This window comes from Pelophylax lessonae, assembly GCF_965119305.1.
Source record: "Pelophylax lessonae genome assembly, chromosome: 1".
Classification (NCBI taxonomy): Eukaryota; Metazoa; Chordata; class Amphibia; order Anura; family Ranidae; genus Pelophylax; species Pelophylax lessonae.
In genome coordinates this window covers 596,309,743-596,337,077 of record NC_138768.1, presented here as the reverse complement: position 1 = coordinate 596,337,077, position 27,335 = coordinate 596,309,743, and the positions used below count along the sequence as shown (strand labels likewise).

Genomic DNA, 27,335 nt, shown 5'->3' with positions numbered 1-27,335 from the left:
CCAAAAAGAAGGTCAGAGCCGTTCAGCCTGGTAATGTAAAGTAAAGCATAGCATAACATCATTTATTTTATTTATACTGTCATCATTATAGCTTGATGGTCCTATGTATGTTGGACTGAAATGGACGGTACAGTAACTAAAGCATAATATTGGAAATGTGTTGCATTTAATGATTTAATAATTAAAACACCTATATTAAAGTGTATCAAACTTGTAATGTTAAGGGATCATAGGACCAGTCCAGGACCAGGAGAGAAAGAGAACTTTCCTCCAAAATAGAAAGATATGTTCATGATATATATTCATATTCAATTCATTTGCCTCTATTTGCAGTTGATCATCCCTTGTTAAACAAAACAGGTGCAAGCAGAAAAATATATGTTAAGTAACTAGTTATTAAGTTAAGTACTGTCTTGTGTCTTGTTTCCCCTTTCCATCATGGCTGCTATATGGTTACGTTACGCAGCGCTGGTGAGTGTGACTGGTCAGATGCGCCCATAACCATAATAACCCGGCCGGAATGGCTCTCCATTCCGAATTTCCGGGTGCTGATTGGCTGGGCGGGGGGTGTGGAGATGTCCATCATCTGCCTCCCCGCCTGCCGTCGTACAGACAGTCAGCTGCGCTAGCCATCTGCGCATGCGCATTATGGGTCCGGGTCCGGCCGCGTCACACGCCGATGGGCGTGAGCGGCCGGACAGGACTCGGAGTCCTATAAAATGTCGGCAGATGCCTGTCAGCCAGCCTCGGCCACGACTACACAGACATTAGCACAGCAGGCTCCACGGACGGCCCAGGACGGGACGGAGGAGGTTAAACTACTTGGTAAAAAATGCATTCGGGGTGACGGGGTCCACACTCTTGCTATCCTATCTATCATGATTGATGTCAGGCACTCTCTTTCTTGTGGCTCATTTAATTAACTTTTATATGACTCTCTTTTCTTTGCAGTGAGCCCAGCATGGTAGTCTGACCATGTGGTCCCGTCCGGGCCGTCCGTGGCTTCCACAGTGTGTGTTTTTCTGTTTGTGACCTGCTGCTGGTCTTCCTTTTCTAAATTGACCAGTTTTTTTTTGAGGCACCTCTCTTTGGCTCTCTTTACCATCCCTCCTTCCTTCCCTGCCCTGGTGAGTCTCTTTGTCTGCAGTGTGCTGAGCCTGAGTCTGACTGAGTGCTGCTGACTGGACTGTCTGCTGATATTATTATATAACAGTACTTTTTTACTGTGTGTGTAAAAATAATATATATATACATATATTTTTCTGCTTGCACCTGCTTTTGTTTAGCAAGGGATGCGAGGCAAACATAATGATCATGATGAACATATCTTTCTATTTATTTTTACAATATGGAGGAAAGTTCTCTCTCTCCTGGTCCTGGTCCTTATATCCCTTATTCCCTTTTAATTTTACAATTGTTTGATGTCTGCAGAGTGCAGACTGTGCAGCACTGCACATTTTAATATATATGTTTTGAATCGATTAAATGCATATTTAGTAACACTTTTCCAATATGCTTAGTTACTTTCTGACTGCCATTTGTCCATTTCTTACTCCAACATAGGACTCCCATGTCCGTCTAGGAGGCGTTTCCGCTCAGTTTTGGTGGTTGCCTCCCCCTCCTTCCCGGCCTGGACCATCTTCTTGGCTAAGTCGTCGTCGTGGGGCCACCTTCCTTCGCAGGAATGTCATCACCAGCTATGTATGTATAAATGATGTCATGTTATTGCTGCTATAAATAAATCTATCTATCAAAGAAATAGATAAGTTAGAAAAATAATATAAGAACAAATCAAAAAGCCACTGACCAAAAGAAGGTCAGAGAGGTAATGTAAAGGCATCAAGCATAGCAGTGCTATGCATGCTTGATGCCTGACCTTCTTTTGGTGAGTGGCTTTTTGATATATTGTTGTTATATTATTTTTCTCTAACTTATCTATTTCTTTGATAGATTTATTTGAATGCATTATGCAACTAGCTCTCTCTTTAGATGTTTAGGAACTCTCTGTTAACATAAGACCCCTATACGAAGTGGACAAGATACCGCGAAACATGTTGGGCAAGAAATCTACACATTAGGCACTGTGTCCTTGTGGTATCATGAGAGTATTCCTTCATATGTGTTGTTTTTACACACCTTGTTTGTGTCTTACTTACTCTTTCTGAACTTTCTTAATATATTGTTGTGAGTGAGAGTGACCAAATAAACTTATATGATTTTTTAACATAATGTAGCCTTAGTGTACCCAGAAAGTCCTCATGCCTCCTCCTCCCTTTTCCTTTCTACAATTGATTTTAGGACCTAGGTACTTCTTTATTGGGTATTTGTCATTATGACACCCCAATTAGTACTAGGATTTAACTTGGTGTACTGCAGTAATTTCAGGTTATTTATAAAATTATATATAAAATTATATATGACAATGTGTAGAAAAATTCCCTAAAAAATATTTTAGCCTAGTTTAGACTGGAGTGAGGTGAAAACAGGAAAAAAAGTGCAAAGTAAGTTGGCTAGCTGTTAATTTTATTCAATTATATGGTAGAAAATTAGACTATTAGTCAAAATAAACTTTTGGTGATGAAATCAAAGTGCTGAGTGCTGACTGACAACAAACAAAGCATCTCAAATTGTCTGCTCTGCATGCATCTCAAGTGGTCTTCTTCGCGCACTCATGTTTCTCATCATGAACCATGCTTGTTGTATCAAGTGTTAGGCCTACAGGGTTTTGCAGCAAGAATGCAGAGAAGTACTAAAGCAGAATCCATGAAGGATCTTTGCTTATGGGGGTTTCTTGCTTAGTTTTTTGTATATAGAATTATGGTGGATAAGTATAACTGACTTTAATTGAATTATTTTTGCTTTTTATTAATAGTGTGGGTTATACACTCACCTAGCTATGTTGCTCAGTCACGTAAAACTTTATAATTCTGTGAAGGTAAAACAATATATTTTTTGGTCTCTTTTCAGAGCAAGCATGACTGCCACTTGAATAGATACGAGGAACTCACATCTGCAAAGCGAAAGAAGAAGACTGTGATTCCCTCCCCTTCCATCAAGCAGCCGACATTAATGGGTAGCTGGAGCACAATGCCTCAGAGATCCATTGACAAGGCAATCATGAAGTATGTTGTCCGAGGACTTCAGCCTTTCAACATTGTAGAGCAAGCAGCTTTCCGTGATTTTGTGTTAGACCTGGTACCAAATACCAAAATAATGACAAGAATCACACTCACATCTATGATTGATGATGCTGCCAAACAGATGAAGATCAAGATTATTGAGGCCATGCAAACTGTTGACCACATCGCGACAACCACTGACTGCTGGTCAGCCAGGCGGCGTAGTTTCATTGGGGTCACAGCTCATTGGCTGGACCCGGAAAGTTTAAAAAGGTGCTCAGTGGCCCTGGCCTGTAAAAGATTAAGAGGCTCTCACACTTTCGACCTTCTGGCAAATGCACTTAATGATATCCATGCTGAGTATGACATTCGAGGGAAGATAGTCAGAACAACCACGGACAATGGCTCCAACTTCATTAAAGCCTTCAAACTCTTCGGTGAAGATGGAAATGCTGGTGCTCTAGTTGAGGTGGAGGAGGAGGAGGAGGAAGAAGCAGACAAAGATGAGGAGGAGGTCGAGTTTGTCGATGTATCTTCACTTTTGGATGAGGATGATGGTTTTGAGTTCCAGCTCCCGAAGCACCAGCGGTGTGCATGCCACATTCTTAACCTAATAGCCACTGCCGATGCCAGCAAAGCAGTGTCCAATGAGGCGTACAAGAAATTATACTACTCAACATTTGCCAAGTGCAATGCACTTTGGAATAAGTGTTCAAGATCCTCAACAGCAGCTGAAATTGTGGAAGATGCTTGCTCCCTCCAGCTCGTGCGACCAAATGCAACAAGGTGGAACTCTGTCTTCATGGCTGTGGAGAGACTGCTCAGGATAGTGAAAGAAAAGGGAGAGGCAACAATGAGAGTTTTCTGCACAGATTTGAAGGTTCCAATGTAAGTTTAAAAATGGTTTATGGTACTCTTTCTGTTCAAACTCAATTCTGGTCCATATTGTCTACTTGTACAACATTTAATTGAATGGTTAACATTGAACGATGTACCAAATTCATTGCATGATAATCACCACATCCAATCATGTAGCAATGCTGTTTTTTGTTTCTTATTGTTTATATGTTCTTGTCTTCTTCATAGGTTTAATCCAGCTGAACTCGCATTCTTGTCTGAGTATTCTACTGTCATGTCTCCAGTCGCCCAAGCAACTAACATTTTGCAAGTTGAAACCAATGTCCAGATGGGGTGGCTGCTCCCAACCGTCAAGCTCCTGAAAATCAAGCTGAACAGGATCAAGATGCCTCTGAAGTATTGCAAGCCGCTTGTGGATGCCTTGCAGGTGGGCATTCAGAATCGCTTTGGCCCTATGATGGAAGACCCAGAGCTGGTGGCCGCTGCTATTCTGCTTCCAAAATTCAGGACAAATTGGACACAGGAGGATGAGACTATCAAAATGGGTAAGATATATAGTGTAGTATGGGTGAATTATTGTGTATTTTTTGTGCAATCACAAATTCACATACCATACAGCAGTACAGCTCAAATATTGCGGGATTACTTTTATTTTATTTTTTTTATATGAAAACAAACACACATGAGCTTGTCCTGCATAGAAGATATTGCAAACATACCAGGGCATTATGATGTTAGAGTGAGAAATGATGTGGTAGTATGGGAGACTTCCTCTTTAGCATAGCAGTATCATGGCACTGGCAGCCAAGCCTTCCTGTCTAAGGTCTGCCACCAGGCTGTAAATGCTGCAAAAGGCTTTTTGTTTAAGGGAATTATTTGAATTATAAAGTCGCCACTATTATTTCCATTAAAATCATCTACCGACAATGTCATCATGTCAAATCTGTGTTTACTTTCATGGGTTGAAACTCTTATTATTGTATAAGTTCCACAATAATTCTATATAAATCAAACTTAAGCAAGAAACCCCATAACCAAAGATCCTTCATGTATTCTGCTTTAGTACTTCTCTGCAATTACTTGCAAAACCCCTTAGGCCTAACTTCATACAACCAACCATGCATCTCATTCATGAGGAGGAGTGCGCGAAGAGTAGACCACTTGATGCAGACAAGTTGAGATGCTTTGTTGTCAGCACTTTGATTTCATTATTTTGACTAATAGTCTAATTTTCTACCATATACAATTGAATAAAATGAACAGCTAGCTAAGCTAACACACTCTTATATTTCAGGAATGGAATATATCAAACGAAGTATTGAAGACCCCTCGTTGCACTGTACAGAGGTCAACAGGTCCAGCTCATCTGATGAAGACGACTTCTTTTCTGGCATGCAGGGTTCGAAGGCACAAGACAGTGCCAAACAGCTAGATGCGTACTTGTCATGTTCAGCAGATAACATGGACTTGCTCAAGTCTTTTCCAGCTGTGTGCAAGTTGTCTGTTAAGTTAAACACACCTCTTCCAGCATCAGCAGCCTGCGAGAGGCTTTTTAGTATTGCAGGATTAGTCTTTAGCCCTAGAAGAGCGAGACTGACTAGTTCCAATTTTGAAAACCAACTACTTTTGAGGATAAACCAAAGATTTCTAACTTAAACTGGTATGCATTAAGCAGTCATATAAATATATTTAAGAAGGGAATAAGCTGTGGAGAAAAAAACACAAGCAGGGAAGAGAGGGTAGGGATGCTTTAAAGGGGCATATTTGATCTGCTTTTGTTTAAGCTCAATGTTTTGCTCTAATCACTTTTGTTGTTGCATAAGAAATACTTGAATGTGGCCTACTGGCCTTTGAGATCTTTTAGTTGCCCTAACAAGTTGAGGATGAAAAGAAAATGCGTAACTTCCAAAAATGACTGCTTTATGCACACTGCAGGGAATAAGCTGTGGAGAAATAAATGTGAATATTAAGGGTGCGCTGCTGGCTGCTGATGCTGATATGTAAAAAAGCTGCAACCAGGACAAAAATAAATGAATCTGTGATAAATTAAATATATGGTGCACTAAATCGTATATAAAGCAATATACAATATATTCCAATAATGGAACAGTGTATGAAATGAAAGTCCAAAATATTGTGAATCTTGAAATATGTGACAAAACAAGATGAATATATTTTCAAAGGTGCAGGAATCAAACAGGACCTATTCCAAATAGGTGCAGACTCCCACCACCTTGTGGATTTCCCCCTTACCCGGCAGATGAAGGTAAGTGCAAAATAATATCCAAAATATATCCAGTGAAACAAAATTGCAAAACCTGTGCTCTTAACTTTCAGTGAAAAAAACAAAATCAGCCTCTTACCAGAAAAAATGTCTATGTACGCTTGTGACTCTCCTTGGTTGGGAGCAGGGCCGGCCTTTGGGGTGTGCGAGCTGTGCGGCCGCACAGGGCGCCATGGGCAAAAGGGGCGCCGTGCGGGCATCGCAGCTCGTACATGATCAGGCAGCACAGTGGGAGGTAAGCGGCGACCGCGGCATGGAGAGAGTTAACACAGGCCACGACCGCCGCTTACCTTCCACTGTGCGGCTGTGCCTGTGTCTTCTATAGCTGCAGGGCTGAGTGCCCGCCACTGACAGATCCCCTCCTCTCCAGGCCAGGGACGCCAGAGGAGAGATCGTCGGCTCCCCCTCCTCCCGCCCCTTCTCCTCCTCCTCCCGCCCCTTCTCGTGGTAAGCCTCCATACTAAGGTAAGTAAACTCTCTCCTGCATCAAATGTAAGGGGGGGCTCTGTGTGGGGGTCTCGGATGTAAAGGGGGCTTTGTGTGGGGGGGTCTTTGGTGTGGGGGGTCTCTGATGTAAGGGGGCTCTGTGTGGGGGGTCTCTGATGTAAGGGGGGCTCTGTGTGGGGGGTCTCTGATGTAAAGGGGGCTTTGTGTGGGGGTCTCTGATGTGTGGGGGTCTCTGATGTAAGGGGGCTCTGTGTGGTGGGTCTCTGATGTGGGGGGTCTCTGATGTAAAGGGGGCTTTGTGTGGGGGGTCTCTGATGTAAGGGGGCGCTGTGTGGGGGGTCTTTGATGTAAGGGGGCTCTGTGTGGGGGCCTGGGGTCTCTGGTGTAAGGGGGCTCTGTGTGGGGGTCTCTGATGTAAGGGGGCTCTGTGTGGGGGGTCTCTGATGTAAGGGGGACTCTGTGTGGTAGAGCTCTGATGTGGGGGGCTCTGATGTAAGGGGAGCTCTGTGGGGGGCTCTGATGTAAGGGTGGCTCTGTGGGGATGGTCTCTGATGTAAGGGGGCTCTGTATTGGGGTCTCTGATGTAAGGGGGGCTTTATGTGAGGGGTCTCTAAAGTAAGGGGGCTTTGTGTGGGCATGGTCTCTGATGTAAGGGGGCTCTGTGTTGGGGTCCCTGATGTGTGGGGGTCTCTGTAAGGGGGCTCTGTGTGGAGGGTCTCTGATGTAAGGGGGACTCTGTGTGGGAGGGCTCTGATGTGGGGGGCTCTGATGTAAGGGGAGCTCTGTGTGGAGGGGCTCTGATGTAAGGGGAGCTCTGTGGGGGGCTCTATGGGGGGCTCTGATGTAAGGGTGGCTCTGTGGGGATGGTCTCTGATGTAAGGGGGCTCTGTATTGGGGTCTCTGATGTAAGGGGGGCTTTGTGTGAGGGGTCTCTAAAGTAAGGGGGCTTTGTGTGGGCATGGTCTCTGATGTAAGGGGGCTCTGTGTTGGGGTCCCTGATGTGTGGGGGTCTCTGTAAGGGGGCTCTGTGTGGAGGGTCTCTGATGTAAGGGGGACTCTGTGTGGGAGGGCTCTGATGTGGGGGGCTCTGATGTAAGGGGAGCTCTGTGTGGAGGGGCTCTGATGTAAGGGGAGCTCTGTGGGGGGCTCTATGGGGGGCTCTGATGTAAGGGTGGCTCTGTGGGGATGGTCTCTGATGTAAGGGGGCTCTGTATTGGGGTCTCTGATGTAAGGGGGGCTTTGTGTGAGGGGTCTCTAAAGTAAGGGGCTTTGTGTGGGGATGGTCTCTGATGTAAGGGGGCTCTGTGTTGGGGTCTCTGATGTAAAGGGGGCTCTTTGTGTGGGCTGGGGGGTCTCTGCTGTAAGGGTGATCTGTGTGGGGGGTCTCTGATGTAAGTGGGGCCTCTATGGGGGGTTTCTGAACTCTCTGTTGTAAGGGGGCTCCGTTGGGGGGTTTCTGTTGTAAGGGGGGCTCCGTTGGGGGGTCTCTGATGTAAGGGGGGTCTCTAATGTAAGGGGGGCCAAGTTTGTAGTGATCATAAAAAAGAAAAGTCAAATGAAGTGCAAGAAAAAATGTGCAGGGCGCTGGTGGGGGCGCCACAGGATCAGCTCGCACAGGCCGCTTGAACACCTAAGGCCGGCCCTGGTTGGGAGGTTCACTTCTTTCTTTCCCATTAACAGCAGATATGAAATTATATTCATCTTTTGTCACATATGAATATGATATATATATATATTTGAAGATTCACAATATTTTGAACTTTTTATTGACTTAGATTTCATACACTCTTCCTTTATTTCATTATTGGAATATATTGTTGTATATCACATTGGTTTATATATGATTTTGTGCACCAATAAGCTCTGGAGAAAAAAAAAACAGGCAGGGAAGAGAAGGAGGGATGCTTTAAAAGGGGAAGGGAGGGACTTTATCTGTTTTTGTTTATAAAAAGTTACAGCCTAAGGAATTGTGATTGTCCTTTAGGTTAATCATTTGAATAAATCATTTGAAGTAATAAAAACAAATATTATGTTCAAACTTTTGACTTCTTTCTTTAATAACTACATAACACAGTACTTCTACTTCTACTTTCAGTACTTGAGTAGAATTTTTTTTTCAAAACTACTGGTACTTTTTACTTTTACTACTTAAGTAGCAATTTTTTTGAAAAAACTACTTGCAATACTTAAGTAAAAAAAATGTTGAATACTTTTGTACTTCCACTTAAGTAACTTTTTCTGTGAGCACTTCCACTTCTACTTAAGTAACTTTTTGATCGAGTACTTGTACTTTTACTCAAGTAGAAATTTTGAGTACTTTATACAAGTCTGTCACTACCTAGAGCAAACATGCAACTAACAATATCAGAGGACAGTCAGATGTCCTGATCCTATTACCGGTTCTGTGTTTGAAGTTTAGAAAATAGTAAATTCTTTTGTTTATTTAGCAACCAGGTAAATTACATTTAAAAAAAAAAAAAATCATTCAGTTATAGCAGTCTACGTACAATCCAACTACTGAACAGCAGTAACTTTAACAACACACATGCTTAGCTACTCTTCCTAACCCTCCTGAATTTACACTAAACCCCTTCCCACTCCATCTACTTACTTACAACTGTGGTCTGTTTCAACGTTTATAGCCTCCCGAGCAGAAATCCTCTTCAGTGTTGGCTATTACTGTGCAGTGTGCCCTCACAAACTGGAGAAGCTTTGAGTCAGTCATAAAGTCAGAGCACACTACACAGCCACAGCTAGCCCTAAGGGGGATTTCTTCAAATAGGATTGTAAACATCTGAGCTGGCCAGGGCTGTGCTACTAAGGTAAGTAAGCTGGGATGAAGGAGATTGTGTAGATTAGTTCAGGAGTACAAGGGATGGTGAGGTAGTATTAAAGTGTATACAATCCAAAACTTTTAGATAGTTTTAGATATAATATTAATATATAAGGGGGCACAGTATGTGGCCACTTGTGTGGAATTGTGGCCACCCCACCTGTAAGCAGTTAGGGTTTAGATTCAAAGGGTTGCTGTGGTTATTATTAGGCATTTATGTGGTTAAATTATACCTGGCCAGAGGTAACAGGTAACGGCCAATCAGTTATCAAGGAATATTCTAGTGGCTGGAGCAGAGGCTATTTAAGATTGGTGCAGTCTGGAGTTCTTCCCTTTGCACCGAAGAGCACACCGAGGAAAGTTGTGTCTGCTTACCTGCCAGCATGGAGTCCCTTTTGAGGCAGCTCATAGAAAAGGCGGAGAGTGAAGGTGGAGAGGCCTGGCTGAGGCATTGCCTTAATATGCCTGAAGAGGTTCCGCAGCAAGAGCCGGCCACAGCTGTGACTACAGTTTCCCCCTCAGTGATGGAGGCTAGAGCTGAGCGGCCTGCGGACGCTACGGGGTGCCTGACGAGAGCGAGAAGAAGCCGGGCCCCGGAGAGGGAGAAGATGCCGGAGAAGCATGTCAGTGAAGAGGCGGGCGGGCCGCCATGCGGCGTCATGGCGGCGAAGACGGCGCAAGTGCGCATGCGCCGAGCATCAAAGAAGAGAAGACGAACCTCCCTGTCTCCTAGAAGGGGCGGGGGAGGGCGGACTGAGAACACAACAGGGAACCAAGAGGTGGCAAGAGGGCGGCTGCCATCACCACCACAAGCTATCCCTGTGAACGTCAGGGCGACACCTGCTGCTGGCTTGGCTGCAGTACAACAATGGCCAAATGGAACAGCTGCTACAGCGCTGCTGGGAGAGGTGGGACAGCAAGCTGTCTCGCCCCCAGCGGTGGGTGAGTTATCAGAAATGCATAATCTGTCTGCTTTAATTAACTCTTTGTCGTCCATTGTAAAGTCCTTTTCCCATGTTGCTCCTTCTGCTCCTCCTATGTCTACACAGCAGCTGGCTAACTGTGAACCTGTGTTTTCGCCTGCTGTGTCCACTGTCTCTATTCCCCCTGTTATTAACCGTTTGTGTTCTCATATGGACCATAATGTTGCAAATGACTCTAATATGTTTTCTGTGCAGACACCATTACAGGCGGGTGGTAGCGTACCAGAGGCTTGCATGAAAGATGCGATGCCTTGTGAAATGTCGCCTCTGGGTTACCACCTGAGCTTAGGGGTTAAAGAAAAAATATGGAAAGGGGAGTTTGTCGACATATTATCACTTTTGCCTACGCATAAGGATTTGTCGATTAAGTCGGATAGGAAGGAAGAAAAACAGGAGGAGGAGAGGCGCAGGGGGGCCCCCAGGTCATTTCATAATTGGCTGCAAGCATTTTGCATTTTTTCTGGGGTAATGGCGGAAAGGCACCCTGAAAGGTGCGGGGGCTTATTTCAACACCTTGATCATGTACTGGAAGCCTATAAGGGTTTTGGGGGATTGGGCTGGTACTACTATGACGAGTCGTTTCGTCAGAAGCTATCTGTCCACCCCTCTCTAAGATGGGGTATGAAGGACGTGGGCCTTTGGCTGAATCTGATTTCCCCTCAGAGGCTGTGACTAGACAACCATTACCTAGTAATCAGACGGTAGCATATCGCAAGGGATGCTGTTTTGTCGATGGACAGTCAGTGTCGTTGGAACGCGTCCTGTCGCTATAGGCGCGAATGTTCTTTTTGTGCGGGCCCGCATCCAGTAGTTAAATGCTTCAGGAAAAATGCTGCTTCAGGGTCGCAATCACAAAAGGATATTTTTCCAAAAAGCCTGCACGCCTGTGAGGCTGGAAAGAATGCGGCCATGGTTGGACAGGTACCCAAACAGGGAGAAGGCGCGTTTCCTCATTGATGGCTTTGAGAATGCCTTTCCTTTGCCTTCCTTTTCAGGAGAGGGGTGTTTGGAAGTGAGCAATTTGAAGTCTGTTGAGAATTTCCCACAGGTGGTTCGGGATAAAATTGGTAAGGAAATTGAATTGGGTAGGGTGGCAGGCCCTTTTGAGCAGCCACCATTTGATAATTTTCGGATTTCCCCCTTGGGAGTAGTGCCTAAGAAAGAGCCGAACGAGTTTCAGGTTATTCACCATCTCTCTTACCTGTTGGGAAGTTCGCTTAACGACGATATTGATGATAATTTGTGTTCCGTGTCGTATGCTACGTTTGAGGAAGCTGTGGCGAAAATTAAAACTTTTGGCCGAGGGGCATTGCTAGCAAAGGCGGACGTGAAGTCCGCTTTTCGGCTGTTACCGGTGTCACCATTGGCATTTAATTCCCTGGGCTTTCAGTTGGACGGTTTGTATTTTTTCGATAAAAGCCTCCCGATGGGATGCTCGCTGTCCTGTGCGTATTTTGAGGCGTTTTCTTCTTTCTTACACTGGGTGGTGTCCTGTAGGTCGGGTAGCGTGGGCGTGATGCACTATTTAGACGACTTTTTGTTTGTCGGTCCGCCTGGAATGGAGGATTGTTTAAAATTGTTGCAGAATTTCCGGGAGATTGCGGAGGAATTTGGGGTTCCGTTGGCGGAAGAAAAGACTTGCTTACCTGCCATGGAGATGGTCTTTTTGGGTATCCATATTGATACCAACTGTATGGAGTTTCGATTGCCGATGGATAAGATTGAGATCTCTTACTAGGCTATTTTTGGTTAGGAAAAGGGTACTGTTGAAGGAAATGCAGTCCTTTCTTGGCCTGCTGGCGTTTGCATGCAGGATTATGCCTATGGGCCGGGTTTTTTCACGGCGTCTCTATCTTTCTATGTCAGGCTTGAAATCCCCGTTTGCCCATGTTAGAATGACTGGAGCTTTGAAGGAGGACTTATTGGTCTGGGCTGAATTTTTTGACAAATATAATGGTCGTTCGTTTTTTCAAGCAGATTTCGTTTTTGCTCCGGATTTTCACTTGTTCACGGACGCGGCGGGCTCTAAAGGTTTTGCGGCTATATGGCAGACACATTGGTGTTGTGCTGAGTGGCCTGACTCATGGAGACGAGAAGGTTTGACGAAAACGGTGGTTTTGTTGGAACTGTTTCCAATACTGGTGGCATTAGAATTATGGGGTGAGTTTTTTGCGAATAGACGACTTTTAGTTGAGACGGATAACAAAGGGGTCTTGTTCGCAGTAAACTGTTTATCCTCAAAATCTGTCTGTGTGATCAAAGTGCTTAGGAGAATTGTTCTTATATGTTTACAACTTAACATATGGCTGAAGGCTAAATACATATCGGGAGTGCTGAATAATCTGGCCGACGCCTTATCTCGGTTTCAGATGGACCGTTTTCGCCAGCTGTTGCCGGAGGCAGACGTGAGGGGTACCGAATGCCCAAGCCATGTATGGGAGATTGTTGGGATTTGATCAGGAGAGCGATTGAGGGATCGGTGGCTCCTAAAACCTGGGCGAGCTATTCTGCTGCCTGGAGGAACTGGTTGACCTTCACGGAAGCGAGGGGTCGGATGGATGGTTGCCCGGAGGAGGTTTTGGTTCTTGAGTTTGTAGCATCTTTGATACAGCAGGAATACTCTTACAGTTATGTGAGGAAAACGCTGGTGGGCATTTCTTTTTTCTGCCGCCTGAAGGGTTTCCAAGCTTGCACAGCATATTTTTCAGTGCAACAAGTATTGAAGGGATATAAGAAAGCAGTAGCTGTGGTGGATAGCAGACGTCCTATTTCAATTGAGCTACTGGCGGATATTTGTAGGGCAACCTCTGCGGTTTGTGTATCGGATTATGAAGCATTGCTTTTCAGAACGGCCTTCGCCTTGGCCTTTTTTGGGGCGCTCCGTATTTCCGAGCTACTACCTTTATCAAAGAAGGCTGATGGTGGCCTGCTATTTGACCAGGTGGTGGTTGGCCACGCAATGATACATATTTGGTTACACCGCTCAAAGACGGATGCTACGGGGAGAGGAGTGGGAGTTACGTTTAAGGCCCAACATAACGGGGGAGTGTGCCCTGTGGCATTGGTCAAGCAATATTTGGGAGTACGACCGGGAGGTAGTAGACAGCTTTTGATTCATGTGGACTCTGTCCCGCTCACGAAGTACCAATTTGATTTCATACTGCATAAATGTCTAAAGTATTTGGGTTTGAAAGATTTTAAGTTCTCTTCACACTCTTACCGGATAGGAGCAGCCTCCGAGGCAGCCAGGAAAGGGTTTTCAGATGGGGTAATAAAGAATATGGGAAGGTGGAGGTCGAATTGTTTTAAATTATATGTGAGACCTAATTTGTTTATTTAATTCTCAGGTTTGCAGCGCACAGTTTGGATTATAGGACACTCCTTCATTTATTGGGCAAGGAAGAGAGCAGCGCAACGTATTTACAGTACGAATTTAGCAATGCCTCCGGAATTTAAGTTATATTGGAGAGGAATTAGAGGCCTACAGTGGTACCAGCTTTATTTTAACCTGTCCAGGTTGTTTCAGATATGGCCTCGCCCATCCATATTGATAGTTCACGCTGGGGGTAATGATTTAGGTAGTGTTAAGACTCTGGATTTATTATTCAAGATTAAGCAGGACTTGCATTTATTTTCTCTTTCTTCCCCAGGAACTGTGGTGGTTTTCTCAGAAATAGTTCCTCGTCTTCCCTGGCTGTCCTCGTCACAGAGGAAAGTTATGGAGAAGATGAGGAAAAGGGTTAATAGGGCCATGGAAAAGTTCATGCCGTCTATTGGCGGGCTGTCATACCGACATGTCGATTTGGAGGGAGGTATTCAAGGTCTTTATCGCCAGGATGGAGTTCACCTGTCGGATGTCGGTATTGACATTTTTAATGTGGGACTACAGTCTTGCATAGAGAGGGCCGCGGTGGTGGGGCAGGGCCGTCCTTGATTCTCAAGCCTGGCTGGTGGGGACGTTGTTTTTCAGATGGTTATTGATGTTTATTTTGCTTGAGTTGTGTATAACTGAGCAATTACAAGTTTATTTGGTATTTGAGTATTTATACAAGCAATTAAATGTTTATGATTTCAATTATATTAAACCAATAAAGAGTGCCGCGGCCTTTTCTTGCCAAAGAACTGAGAGTCATGGTTATTATTTAACCACTTGCCTACAGTGCACTTTCACCCCCTTCCTGCCCAGACCGATTTTCAGCTTTCAGCGCTCTCACACTTTGACTGGGAATTACTCAGTCATGCAACACTGTACCCATACAAAAATTGTGTCCTTTTTTTCACACAAATAGAGCTTTCTTTTGATGGTATTTGATCAATACTGGGTTTTTTATTTTTTGTGCTATAAATAAAAAAAGACTGAAAATATCGTGAAAAAAAACACATTTTTCTTTGTTTCTGTCATAAAATTTTGCAAATTAGTCATTTTTCTTCACAAATTTTGGCCAAAATGTATACTGCTACTTATCTTTGGTAAAAATAACCTAAATAAGTGTATATTATTTGGTCTTTGTGAAAGTTATAGAGTCCACAAGCTATGGTGCGAATCATTGAAAATTGATCACACTTGATCACACCTGATGTACTGAAGGCATATCTCATTTCTTGAGACACTAAAAAGTCAGGAAAGTACAAATACCCCCCAAATGACCCCTTTTTGGAAAGTAGACATTCCAAGGTATTTAATAAGGGGCATGGTGAGTTTTTTGAAGTTGTAATTTTTTCCCACAATGCTTTTCAAAATGAAGATTTTTTTTTTTTACAAATTGCCGTATTAACAGGTTATTTCTCTCACACAGCACATGTATACTTGCAACTACACCCCAAAACACATTCTACTACTCCTCCTGAGTATGGCGATACCACATGTGTGAGACTTTTTCACAGCCTGGCCACATACAGAGGCCTAACATCCAAGTAGCAGCGTCCGGCATTCTAGGAGCACAAATTACACATATAATTTCCTGACAACCTATCGCACTTTTGAAGGCCCTGGAGCACCAGGACAATGGAAACCCCCATAAAATGACCCCATTTTGGAAAGCAAACAGCCCAACGTATAATTTTTGAGGCATAATGAGTCTTTTGAATATGTCATTTTTTTCCACAAGTTTTTGGAAAATGTGGAAAGAAAATGAAAACACATTTTTTTTACACAAAGCTGTCCATTTATGCAATATTTCTAACACATAGCATGTACATAGCAAAAATTGCACCCCAAAATACATTCTGCTATTCCTCCTGAGTATGGCGATACCACATGTGTAACACTTTTTCACAGCCTAGGCCACATACATAGGCCTAACATCCAAGTAGCGCTTTACACAAAGTTGTCCATTTATCCACTTTAAGACTGGGCCTATTTTTGACACTTGGTGTTTACAAGCTAAAATCATTTTTTTTGCTAGAAAACTACTTGGAACCCCCAAACATCATATATTTTTTTTTAGCAGAGACCCTAGAGAATAAAATGGAGATCGTTGCAATATTTTTTATCACACCATATTTGCGCATAATGTGAAAGATAATGTTACGCCGAGTAATTAGATACCCAACATGTCATGCTTCAAAATTGCGCATGCTCACAGAATGGCGCCAAACATTGGTACTTAAAAATCCCCATAGGCAACATTTTAAAAATTTCTGCAGGTTACTAACTTAGAGTTACAGATGAGGTCTAGGGCTCAAATTATTGCTCTCGCTCTAACGATCGCGGCGATACCTCACATGTATGGTTTGAACACCGTTTACATATGTGGGCGGGACTTGCGTATGCGTTTGCTTCTGCGCGCGAGCTAACGGGGACAGGGCGCTTTAATTTTATTTTTTTTTCCTATTTATTTTATTTATTATTTTTTTATTTTTACACAGTTTAAAAAAAAAAATGTTTTGATCATTTTTATTCCTATTACAAAGAATGTAAACATCCCTTGTAATAGAAATAGGCATGACAGGTCCTCTTTATTGTGAGATCTGGGGTCAAAAAGACCTCACACCTCACAACTACACTAAAAAAGAAAAAAAAAAAAATTGTTGAAAGAGGAAAAAAAAAAAAAAGAAAAAAAAAAAGCGGCCCTTTAACCACTTAAGCCCCGGAGGATTTGGCTGCTAAAGGACCAGGGGTTTTTTTGCGATTTTTTACTGCGCGACTTTAACGGACAATTGCGCGGTCGTGCGACGCTGTACCTAAACGAATTTGACGTCCTTTTTTTCCCACAAACAGAGCTTTCTTTTGGTGGTATTTGATCACCTGTGCGATTTTTTGATCACGCGCTATAAACAAAAAAAGAGCGTAAATTTTGCAAAAATAACAATATTTTTCACATTTTTTTATATGAAATTCCCCCAAAAAAAAAGTAAAAATCAAAATTTTTTAACATTTTTCGGCCAATTTGTTTTATGCTACCTATGTTTGGTAAAAAAAATCGCAAAAAGCGTATTTTGATTGGTTTGCGCAAAAGTTATCGCGTTTACTAACAAAGGGAAAGATTTTTGTCATTTTTGGTGTTTTTTTTTTTAACGCGTAATGGCGGCGATCTGCGATTTTTTTTTCGGTACTGCGACATTGCGGCGGACAGATCGGACCCTTGACTGACATTTTTGACACTTTTGGGGGTACCAGTGACATTACTGCAGTAATCAGTGCTATACATATGCACTGTTACTGCAAAAATGACACTGGCAGGGAAGGGGTTAACTTTATTGGACAGGGAGGGGTTAAGTGTGTCCTAGGGGCGTGCTTTCTACTGTGCAGGGACATTCCTATTGGTGTAAAAGCAAAGATCAACCGTTCTACATAGTAGAACGGTCAGATCTTCACTTTTACACAGGGAGAACTGACAGGCAGCTTGTTTACACAAGCTGCTCTGTCTTTCTCCCTTCACAGGAGCGATCGCAGTGTGACTGGCGGACATCGAGTCCGCCGGTCACACGCACTGACTTGCCTGTGAACGAGCCGCGGCGGGCGCGCGCCTCGGCGGGCGCGCGCCCGCCCGCGATAGGCTCGCAAGTCAGTGACAGGCGAGTGACGTACCGATACGTCACTCTGCCTGGCCGGGGCTGACCGCCGCAGTATATAGTCTATAGTCGTGCGGCGGTCGGCAACCGGTTAAACCGGTTGCTAGGTAACGTCTTTTGACATAGCTCCGGTCCTCCAAGACCATAGAGTCGAGTGAGGGCCATCTTGCCCTCACTCGACTTCCTGTCTCTGAGGATCTGGGACCGGATAGTTTTCCCCGCTGCCGGCGGGTCCGGTAAGCTGGGAAAACGTCTGGGACGCGGCAGGAGGGGTAATTCCGCGCCGTAAGGGTAATTCCGCGCCGAATCCGCCGCTGGGACCACCGTTATCTGAAAGCCGACTGCCCGCCGTTTCAAAAAATACCGGTGTAATGGGGGCTATCTGCTGCCATAACCCCAGTATTTAGCTTTTAATGGCCGATGCATATAGTCGTTAGGCGGTCAGTAAGTGATTGCATGTATATGGCAAACAGGTGACGATGACTGATGGGGTGACAGGTGATGATGACTGATGGGGTGACAGGTGACAATGACTGATGGGGTGACAGGTGACGATGACTGATGGGGTGACAGGTGACGATGACTGATGGGGTGACAGGTGACGATGATTGATGAGGTGACAGGTGATGATGATTGATGAGGTGACAGGTGACGATGATTGATGAGGTGACAAGTGACAATGATTGATGGGGTGACAGATGACAATCACTGACGGGGTGACATGTGACGATGATTGATGGGGTGACAAGTGACGATCACTGATGGGGTGTGAAGTGACGATGATTGATAGGGTGACAAATGACGATGACTGATGGGGTGACAGGTGACGGTGATTGATGGGGTGACAGGTGACGGGCGATGGTCACTGATGGGTGACAGGTGACGGGCGATGGTGATCCAGAAATCATTGCAAATCGCGGGGTGCCTGTGCGTTGCCCGTGATTTGCAATAGCACCCCAAACGCTGTGCGATGTTGCTGCGATTTCTGCCTGCCGAATCGCGGTAACATCACGCAAACAACGCATGACGCCCCAAAGAAACTCTTGTACCTTTTTTGGGCGTCATGCGATGTTTGCGCGATGTTACCGCGATTTGGCAGGCAGAAATGGCGGCAACATCGCACAGCGTTTGGGGTGCTATTGCAAATCACGGGCAACGCACAGGCGTCCCGCGATTTGCAATGATTTCCGGATTGCGGGCAGAATCGCTGTGATTCTGCCCGCGATCGCTGCGCTCAAATGTGAACGTTATGGGTGTCAATTTCTGGGCACTGATGAGGTGACTGTTGGGTGACAGGTGACATTGGGGGGGGGGCTGAGGAGTGTGTGGGGACATTTATTTCTGTGCTTTTACTTTGTGACAGGTGTACAGAGCAATAACTCACTATTTCTAGCTCTTCTCCCCTCACACTGGAAACTGTATGAGGGGAGAAGAGCTAGTAACAGTCAGTTCCTACGGAACACAGTGGCACCGACATGACCGCGCTGCGCGCTCCAGATCGCGTATGCGCGGTCATCTTGTGGGCGCCTGCATTGTGATCGGCTGTGTCATTGGAACACAGCTGATCACGTGGGAAACAGCCACGCCCATTGGCTGTTTCCCCCCTGCCGGGGACGGGGGTGTCCCGGGGACACCCCGACACCAGCAGTGCAGAGCGGCGCGCACGCGATCGCGCGCCTGCCCTGCTTAAAGTGCCGCCGTCATATGACGGCGGCCCAGGATAATGGTCGCACCGCTCAACCGTCATATGACGGCGGGCGGGCGGCAAGCGGTTAATAAGGTTAATAAGTTTTATGTGAGAATGTGGCCTACAATTCCATATATAAGGGGGCACAGTATGTGGCCACTTGTGTGGAATTGTGGCCACCCCACCTGTAAGCAGTTAGGGTTTAGATTCAAAGGGTTGCTGTGGTTATTATTAGGCATTTATGTGGTTAAATTATACCTGGCCAGAGGTAACAGGTAACGGCCAATCAGTTATCAAGGAATATTCTAGTGGCTGGAGCAGAGGCTATTTAAGATTGGTGCAGTCTGGAGTTCTTCCCTTTGCACCGAAGAGCACACCGAGGAAAGTTCCCGCCCCCCCTCCCTTCTCGCGTGCACCTTTATGTGGTCGAGTCACCCTGGTATCTCAGGGGGGACGTTGTTTTTCAGATGGTTATTGATGTTTATTTTGCTTGAGTTGTGTATAACTGAGCAATTACAAGTTTATTTGGTATTTGAGTATTTATACAAGCAATTAAATGTTTATGATTTCAATTATATTAAACCAATAAAGAGTGCCGCGGCCTTTTCTTGCCAAAGAACTGAGAGTCATGGTTATTATTTAATGAGGTTAATAAGTTTTATGTGAGAATGTGGCCTACAATTCCATAGGTTAAAGCACTTGTCTGGTTTTTATTGTTGTCATTCCCCATTAGGGCAAATTCACCTTCCCTGTTGGTCCTAGTGACCATTGTTTCCAGTACAGAAAGTAATAAGAAAGCAAGAAATATACGTCCAATCAATCGGGTCCTGCACCATCACCCCAAAAACGCATAGCCAAAAAATACTGTAAATAGACCAAGGGGCTATACCGGTGCTAGACAACCCACTCTGCACTGCAGACAAATTTATATATAAAAAATATATTTTATTGATAACAATAATAGTAAAATACCATACACCAATAGTACAGTAAAGACATGACATAAAAATGTAGACCTCTTATTTCCACCCTACCCTACCCAGCTTCACACAGGTGCACGGGAGAGATGCCCAAGGTGATGGCACAAGGTTAGGGTATCCGATGCATTTGTCTGTATGGCTTCCTCAGGGAATAATGGGTGTAGAGGATTCACAATGTTAATTTACTGAAAATAAAGAAAAAAAAATACTTCTTCTATTTAAACTGCTTACAATAGCCCCCCTAGCTGCAACACACCAGCTTGGAGACAACAACCAAACTATCTGCAGAGACCTCTATGTCCCCAGTTAACCCATCGTTAACTGGAATGCGACCGAGGAAGCCATACCACAGATGGGTCCCCAACCGATTAGCACTGATTTTTTTTTCGCCTCCAAAGACCAGAAGGCTGCCTTGACTTCAAAACCTTGAACCAAACCAAAACACAGGGAGGGTTGGTGGGCAGTTCTCTCTCCGTCCGATGACAACCAATTGAGGTATCTGTCTCTACCTATGCTTCCCCAAAGCCCCTCCTGGAACCCATTGCTTCCCACCAATCAGGTCGTATATAATCATACCCACCATGCCTTACCATTTACTTTCCTGTCTCCCCTCTTCACCCAGTCATGCATACCCTTCAACTATTTTTTTTTTTTTTTTTTTTTGCTTTGGGGCCACCTTTGCACTGGGAGAGGACAATACAAAATGTCTGTGCATATGGCAAAAAATATATTACCTTTTAGTACCAGAAGAGCAGTGATGAAAAAAAACATTCTCTACCTGATGGCATTCCTCATGTTTAAACTTAACTCATGCTTAAAGTAGAACTACTATAGGCACATTTTTTTTAAATTTTGGATAGAGTAGGGGGGGTTATAACCCCTATCAGATTATTATTATTATTTTTTTTTTTTTGCCATCTAAGTCCTATTGTGGAGATTTCCATTTACTTCCTGTTCCATAACCAAACAGAAAAACCCTGCAAGTTAAGGGGTTTTTTTTTGCCATCTATGTCGCATTGTGGAGATTTCCATTTATTTCCTGTCCCATAACCAAACAGGAAGTGAGAGAAAATCCCTGCAAATTAAGGGAATTCCTTTGGGACCCTCAGGTCACCAGACTTAGTGTCCCCATTGGAGGATTTCCCCACTATTTCTTTTCTGGGGACAACCCAAAACCTGAGATTTTCTTTTACTTTCACTTTCAGTGATAATACTAAACAAGACAAATAGAGAGAATTAATCTCCTTAATGGGGGCACAGACAGCAATAAAAACTGACAGGGGGTCTAATCCATCTCCACTCAGACCCACCCAAAACTAAAAAAAAATGTTGCCTTTAGTTATACTTTAAACTATCCCTGTACCCTAAGACTGTTTTCCCATGGGAAATTGTGCAGCTGGGGACATATCTCCAGCAGCAAAATCATCTAGAAGTGGCTTTCATCTACCTCTATGGAAGTGATGGCTAGTCCTGAAAGCTGCCATATTTTCCTTGATAAGGATATCTTACTGATCCAGATAGCAAGTAAGCAAATCCAGTAAAACAGATCAATTATCAGTCTTGCTGCTGATTAGCTGTTACAAGCTACAGAACTGATTAACCTTAACTTTCCCTAAATTGAACATAACCCCTTGTTTACATACTCATTTTTCCTGCATCAAGATTTTCTGTGCTGAAGACTAAAGCCTCGTACACACGCAACGAATTTCGGCCGACCGGTCGTCCGTCTTTTGTCCAGAGTGCGTGTTTGTTGGTTGGAATGTGCTCTAGACTGCACACAAATTTTCCCGTACAACAGAATTCTATTTTAGAAGTGATGTCATGTGTTGGATTGCTTCCTATGTGTTCTTTCATCTCTGAGCATGCCTAGTCTTGCTCATAAGATTTTTCCCCGTCGAAATCTGTAGTAATGAGACAAAAATAGGATGTGTGTTGACGGACGACAAAAATTATATAGCCTGCACACCAGAATTTTTTCGGCCAAAAAGTCGGAGTCGGCTGTCGGAAGCACCATACTAACAAGCCAAAAATCGGCAGATCGGTCGTCGGATGAAATTTCCCGGCCAAATTTCTTATCGTGTATGCGGGGCTTTACCCTCCTGTGCTTATAAATACCACAGCCAAGCTTCTGGCATTTTACTCTACTATTTTGAATGTAAGGGCTCATGCACACAGCAGCAAGGATGCCACACAGAGTGCAAGAGGGTACAGAGTCTGCGTAAAATCCTTCCTGGGAGCCAGAGCTGTTGTGTGCATCCACCCATATAGAGTATTTACAGAATATGGTTGTATGTGGGCATACACCAGTACTTATGTACACATGTGCACAGATGTACAACCCTGGATACAGAATGTCTGCGTGCAGAGTTGTATGTGCATGCCCATGTTTACGTAAATACCAACATATACCCAAGTACAGCCTCATGCTGTTATGGCTTTCAGTGGGTGAATGCGCGCAGTAGTTTTGGCTCCAAGGAAATATTTTAGTTTGGTAATGTACACTTTTGTATGCTGTAGACTCCCCATGTGGCTGTGTGCATGAGCCCCAAGAAGTAGAAAAAAATATTTTCTATAGCCAGACCCTCTCCGTACCTCATGCACATAACTTGAATATGTATACATAGCACTCGTCACCAGCTCTGGGTAGACCAGGCAACAAATCATTGAATTGTTTCTTGTGAATGGAAGTACAGTGTACAGGCAGTTCCCGGGTTACAAACATCCGACTTACAAATGACTCCTACTTACAAATGGAGGGAGACAACAGGAAGTGGGGGGAAATCTCCCCCTACGAAGGGAAATTCACTCCTGTAAGAGTTCTCATGGGAAAAAGATGTCTCCGGTGAAGCTTTATCACCAATCCTTGTTTCAACAACAACCCAAAACTTTCAAAATGCAATTGTCATAGGGACAGAAAGTGAGGTGACATCTTCTGAATAGGGGTACAGACAGAAAAACATACATTAGAGGGGTTTTAATGCTTTCCTATGCTATCTAAAAAACTTAAAACATAATTTTGGCTGGAGCTACACTTAAAAAATTTACCTGTTTCAACTTACAAACAAATTCAACTTAAAAACAAACCTACAGACCCAATCTTGTTTGTAACCCTGAGACTGGCTGTACTTGCCATTTCTTGCAGAGACTAGAGTAACGTGGTTTGGGGTGGGGGGGTTGAATATTGTGATTAAAACACAGTTATCCTGTAATAGGGTATGCTCTTTTATGCTCTTATGCAAACTTATACTGAAAGGGATTTTGCCTTTTGCTTTTCAGGTTTGAAGGGTACAGACTCAGTCCCCCAGTTAGTTTCTGACTACATGGCAGGAAAGTTTGACCCGGATGGTTTAGTGACCCATACTTTCCCTTTTACTGAAATTAGTAGACAGAAAAGTTACCGTGCCAAATTGGCCCTTAACCCTATTGAAGGTTCAAAAACAAATTTTGGGACAGAAAAAGACGGGGCTTTACGGGCCTGTGGGAGTGGAAGGATCAGAAAGTAGAACCAGTAGTAAAATCAAAAATACATTTTATTGGTTTCTCAAAATATAAAAAACAAGCATGGATGACCATGCATGTATAATAACGAACAAATACAACATACAATGATTAAAATATGGTGTCACTGTAATTAAAGAAACATATCCCATAAGGGTTTAGAAGCAGAAAAAACAAAGCCTGTGTAGGTGGAAGGTAGGTCTCAAGCTGGATTCGGTCACGATAGGTCCCCAGCAAGCCGACGCGTTTCGCTTAAGGCTTCCTCAGGGCCTGAGAGACCCTAACAGACCGATGTTTCTATGAGTAACATAAATATAAGTAAATATACAATAATTTATACATTTGATAATACAGGATGTATACTACTAGTCTTTGTATATATTTGGTTCTAATTTTATACTGACCCTTTTTAGCAGTGACTTGTGTGGGCGGCAGGGCTGTGGCGGTACATATAATGTTCGGAAGATAATATCTCCATATTTACCATACAGAATTTATATAGGTGTCACGTAAAACACTTTTGTATTACATCCGATGTGTTGGGTTGTAGTTGTATCATCAAGGTCAAGGCTGTGAATAAGAATGCCAATAGGTATACATCCATGTCTGCAACACTGACGCCAATGATTTTGGTATAATCTATATTTTATAATTTTATAATTTTATAACCAACCTGCTATAAATAGCTCCAATCTCAGCCTCTTGGGGTGTAATTGCCCCTTAGCAGATAATTGTCCTCTTCCTGGATTGTTTATCCATATATGCAATAACCCTCAGGTACATTCCATCTAGAAATGTGAGTATATATATTATGTATTATTAGCCACATATAACAATCATAAGATCTCCATTCCATGAGATTAATCATTGGATAGTGGAGAATATCCTGAAAGTCATATCTGGGTAAACAAAGGGGATAAGAAGGACTAGTTGTTAGTTATGTCAGGAGATTGGAACAAAGCGTATAAATACTCACTTAGTGTCAATATTGCACTCGTTTGAGCCAGGTTTTAGAGACCTCTATGCAGTTTGTAGGGAATGTATCCCCAATCTACTTGTCCTAGGTGGCAGTAGGGTTGACCTAGAGAGGGGTGGGGTACATAAGGGGTTATTGTTATAGCTATGGTAGAGAGTCAAGATCTGTGAGGACATATATTACATATTGGAAGGGAGGGGGGGGGGAAAGGAAAGAAGAAATGGGGAGGGGAAACAGAAAAAAAAGGGGGGAGAAAGGGGGGGGAAAAAAGGGGAAAAAAGGAGGAAAAGAGGGAAAGGGGAGGGAGGAAAAGGGGAGGGGAAAGGGGGGAGGAAAGGGGGGAAAGAAGGGGGAGGGAAAGAGTATCCTTATACCTACCTCTCCTCAAACTAAAAGGTGCTCCAGGCAGGGAAATAGGACCTATATAGACGTATATTTCAGTTAAATTGACCCAGGGTCCTGGGCTATCCAAGCCCTACAAGATATGGGTAAGGAGCATAAAATTAGTCATGGTGTTCTTATTCCAAATGTCCAAACAGATGACCAATAATCCCTTCTATTGATATGGAGCCCCTGTCACTTACCTCTGTGTCACCGTACGTATTACCACCTGCCTACCTGTTGTATGTTTTGTCCGGAATATATATAGGAGGAAGGAGGGGGGGGGGATCCACCCTCTTTGTTCGTTTTGGTGCTCAAACATATTTTCCAAGTGATAGTAATTGTTTGTAATTGTGATCGGTGGTGGCGCGATATGGCCACATCACTTCCGGTCATTCCGGAGTCCAGGATAGTGCACTCCCCCACTGGGGTTCTAATCAGTATTAACATTGCCTCATAGCGTCACTTCCGGCTGCGACGAAGTCGCACCGGAAGTGACGACCTTGGTATTACAAACGGACTTGTTGGTGGACTGTGGCGTTGCCTCATCGTGTCACTTCCGGCCGCGATGAAGCCGCACCGGAAGTGACGACCTTAGTAACAGCTAGGGACCTATCACTGCTTCACTCGTCCCAGCCCTCTCAGACCTCCTTCTAGGATCGGGTATCATCTGATCTCGGACATAACACTCTTGCAGCGGGCTCCCCCTGGTGGATCAGCATCACAGACATGGATATATTCCTACTCACTACCATCATGCAAGAAATCACCCATCGGAATTAAGATATAGAATAATATTATAACTGTCTAATCCTCGTTCAATAGTTTACCTCTTTATGGGTATTAACTTTTAACAGTATACTCGAATTACTCATTCAGCCTCCGCCACAGCCGTGTCGCCTCTCCAGTCACCTATCATATAAAGAATACAAAGCATATACATATATACTGTATTTTGCATAGAAGCAAAATCAAATTTTTTTACATTTTGTGTTTGAATAGCAAAAAAAAAAACATATAAAGATAAATATAAATAAATAAACTCTGTTGTTTTATAGTCTATTTGTAGATTCTCGTCCCTATTTCACACATAATTATTTAATTGGCCCATTCTGGTGCACGGGGGATGTTCTGTAGGGATAAGGGAAACACAGGGAAAGAGGAGATAAAGTTTTCCATTATTATTGTTTGGGAGGGGATATTCCAAACGATAGGTCTCCTATAAAAAAGGTTTGGAGCTAATCACATCGTTCAGACCTGGATATACAGTCACTCTTAAATCGTATATCCATCTGGCCTCACGTGCCAGAACTTTTTTGTCAATGTCACCTCCCCTTGTATCTTCGGGGATAACATCTAATACAGTAAATTTGACGATACTGTGATCATATTTGTGTTTTAATCCAATATGGCCACCTATAGGGGTGTTAACTTGGCCATTATTGATGTACGAAATATGATCTGAGATTCTTTTCCACAGGGGTCTTATTGTTTTGCCCACATAGAACGCCCCACATGGGCATAACATAATGTATACTACTGCCTTTGTTTGGCAGGTGACTGTCTGATTGATGTATCTCCTATGACCGTTGGGCATCATAAAGGATTCACCTTCCAAGATGTATGGGCAAAAGTCACATGACCCGCATTTATAAAGGCCTTTGCTCCGTGATTTTTCAGTTGGTCTCCGATAGTGACTAGTAACTAAACCATCTCTTATAGATTTGGCTCTTTTATACGTAATGTTAGGGTAATCGTCCAAGTATTTTTTCAAGATTGGGTCACTCGTCAGGATCTCCCAGTTTTTTTGTAAGATACTACGAACTTCATTGTGCTGCCTAGAGTATGTGGAGATCAATCTGACCTTGTCATCTGTTTTTTTTATTATTTTTTTCTTTAAAGAGTAGGTCATGCCTAGTGTTAGCTTTGGCTTTATTATATGCTTTCCTCAGTGTTGTTGCACTATAACCTCTCTGTAACAGTCTTATTTTTAATTTATCTGCCTCCCTTTTAAAGTTTGTATCTTTAGAACAATTTCGCCTCAATCTGAGGTATTGGGAGTAGGGAATACTTTTGATGAGGGTTTTAGGGTGAGAGCTATCATTATGTAGTATTGTGTTCCCTGCTGTCGGTTTGCGAAATAACGTTGATCCGATACTTCCATCCTCTTCGAAATAGAGAGTGGTATCAAGGAAATCAATTTGCTGTCTGCTCCAGGACATAGTGAACTTTAGATTAAAGGAGTTAATCTGCAACTTTTGAAAAAAGGTTTCAA

General features: G+C 43.6%; 1 pseudogene across 1 annotated transcript in view; it reads left to right on the top strand.

Annotated features, from left to right (window-relative positions):
* Nucleotides 1-26,702, top strand: part of LOC309544601 (alcohol dehydrogenase 1-like) — a 130,800-nt pseudogene extending 104,098 nt beyond the window's left edge. Inside the window, exons 9-10 of the transcript XR_014226143.1 lie at nt 23,482-23,634; nt 26,617-26,702. The product of XR_014226143.1 is annotated as an alcohol dehydrogenase 1-like (transcript). The remainder of the gene's footprint in view (nt 1-23,481; nt 23,635-26,616) is intronic.
* Nucleotides 26,703-27,335: the final 633 nt, after the last annotated feature.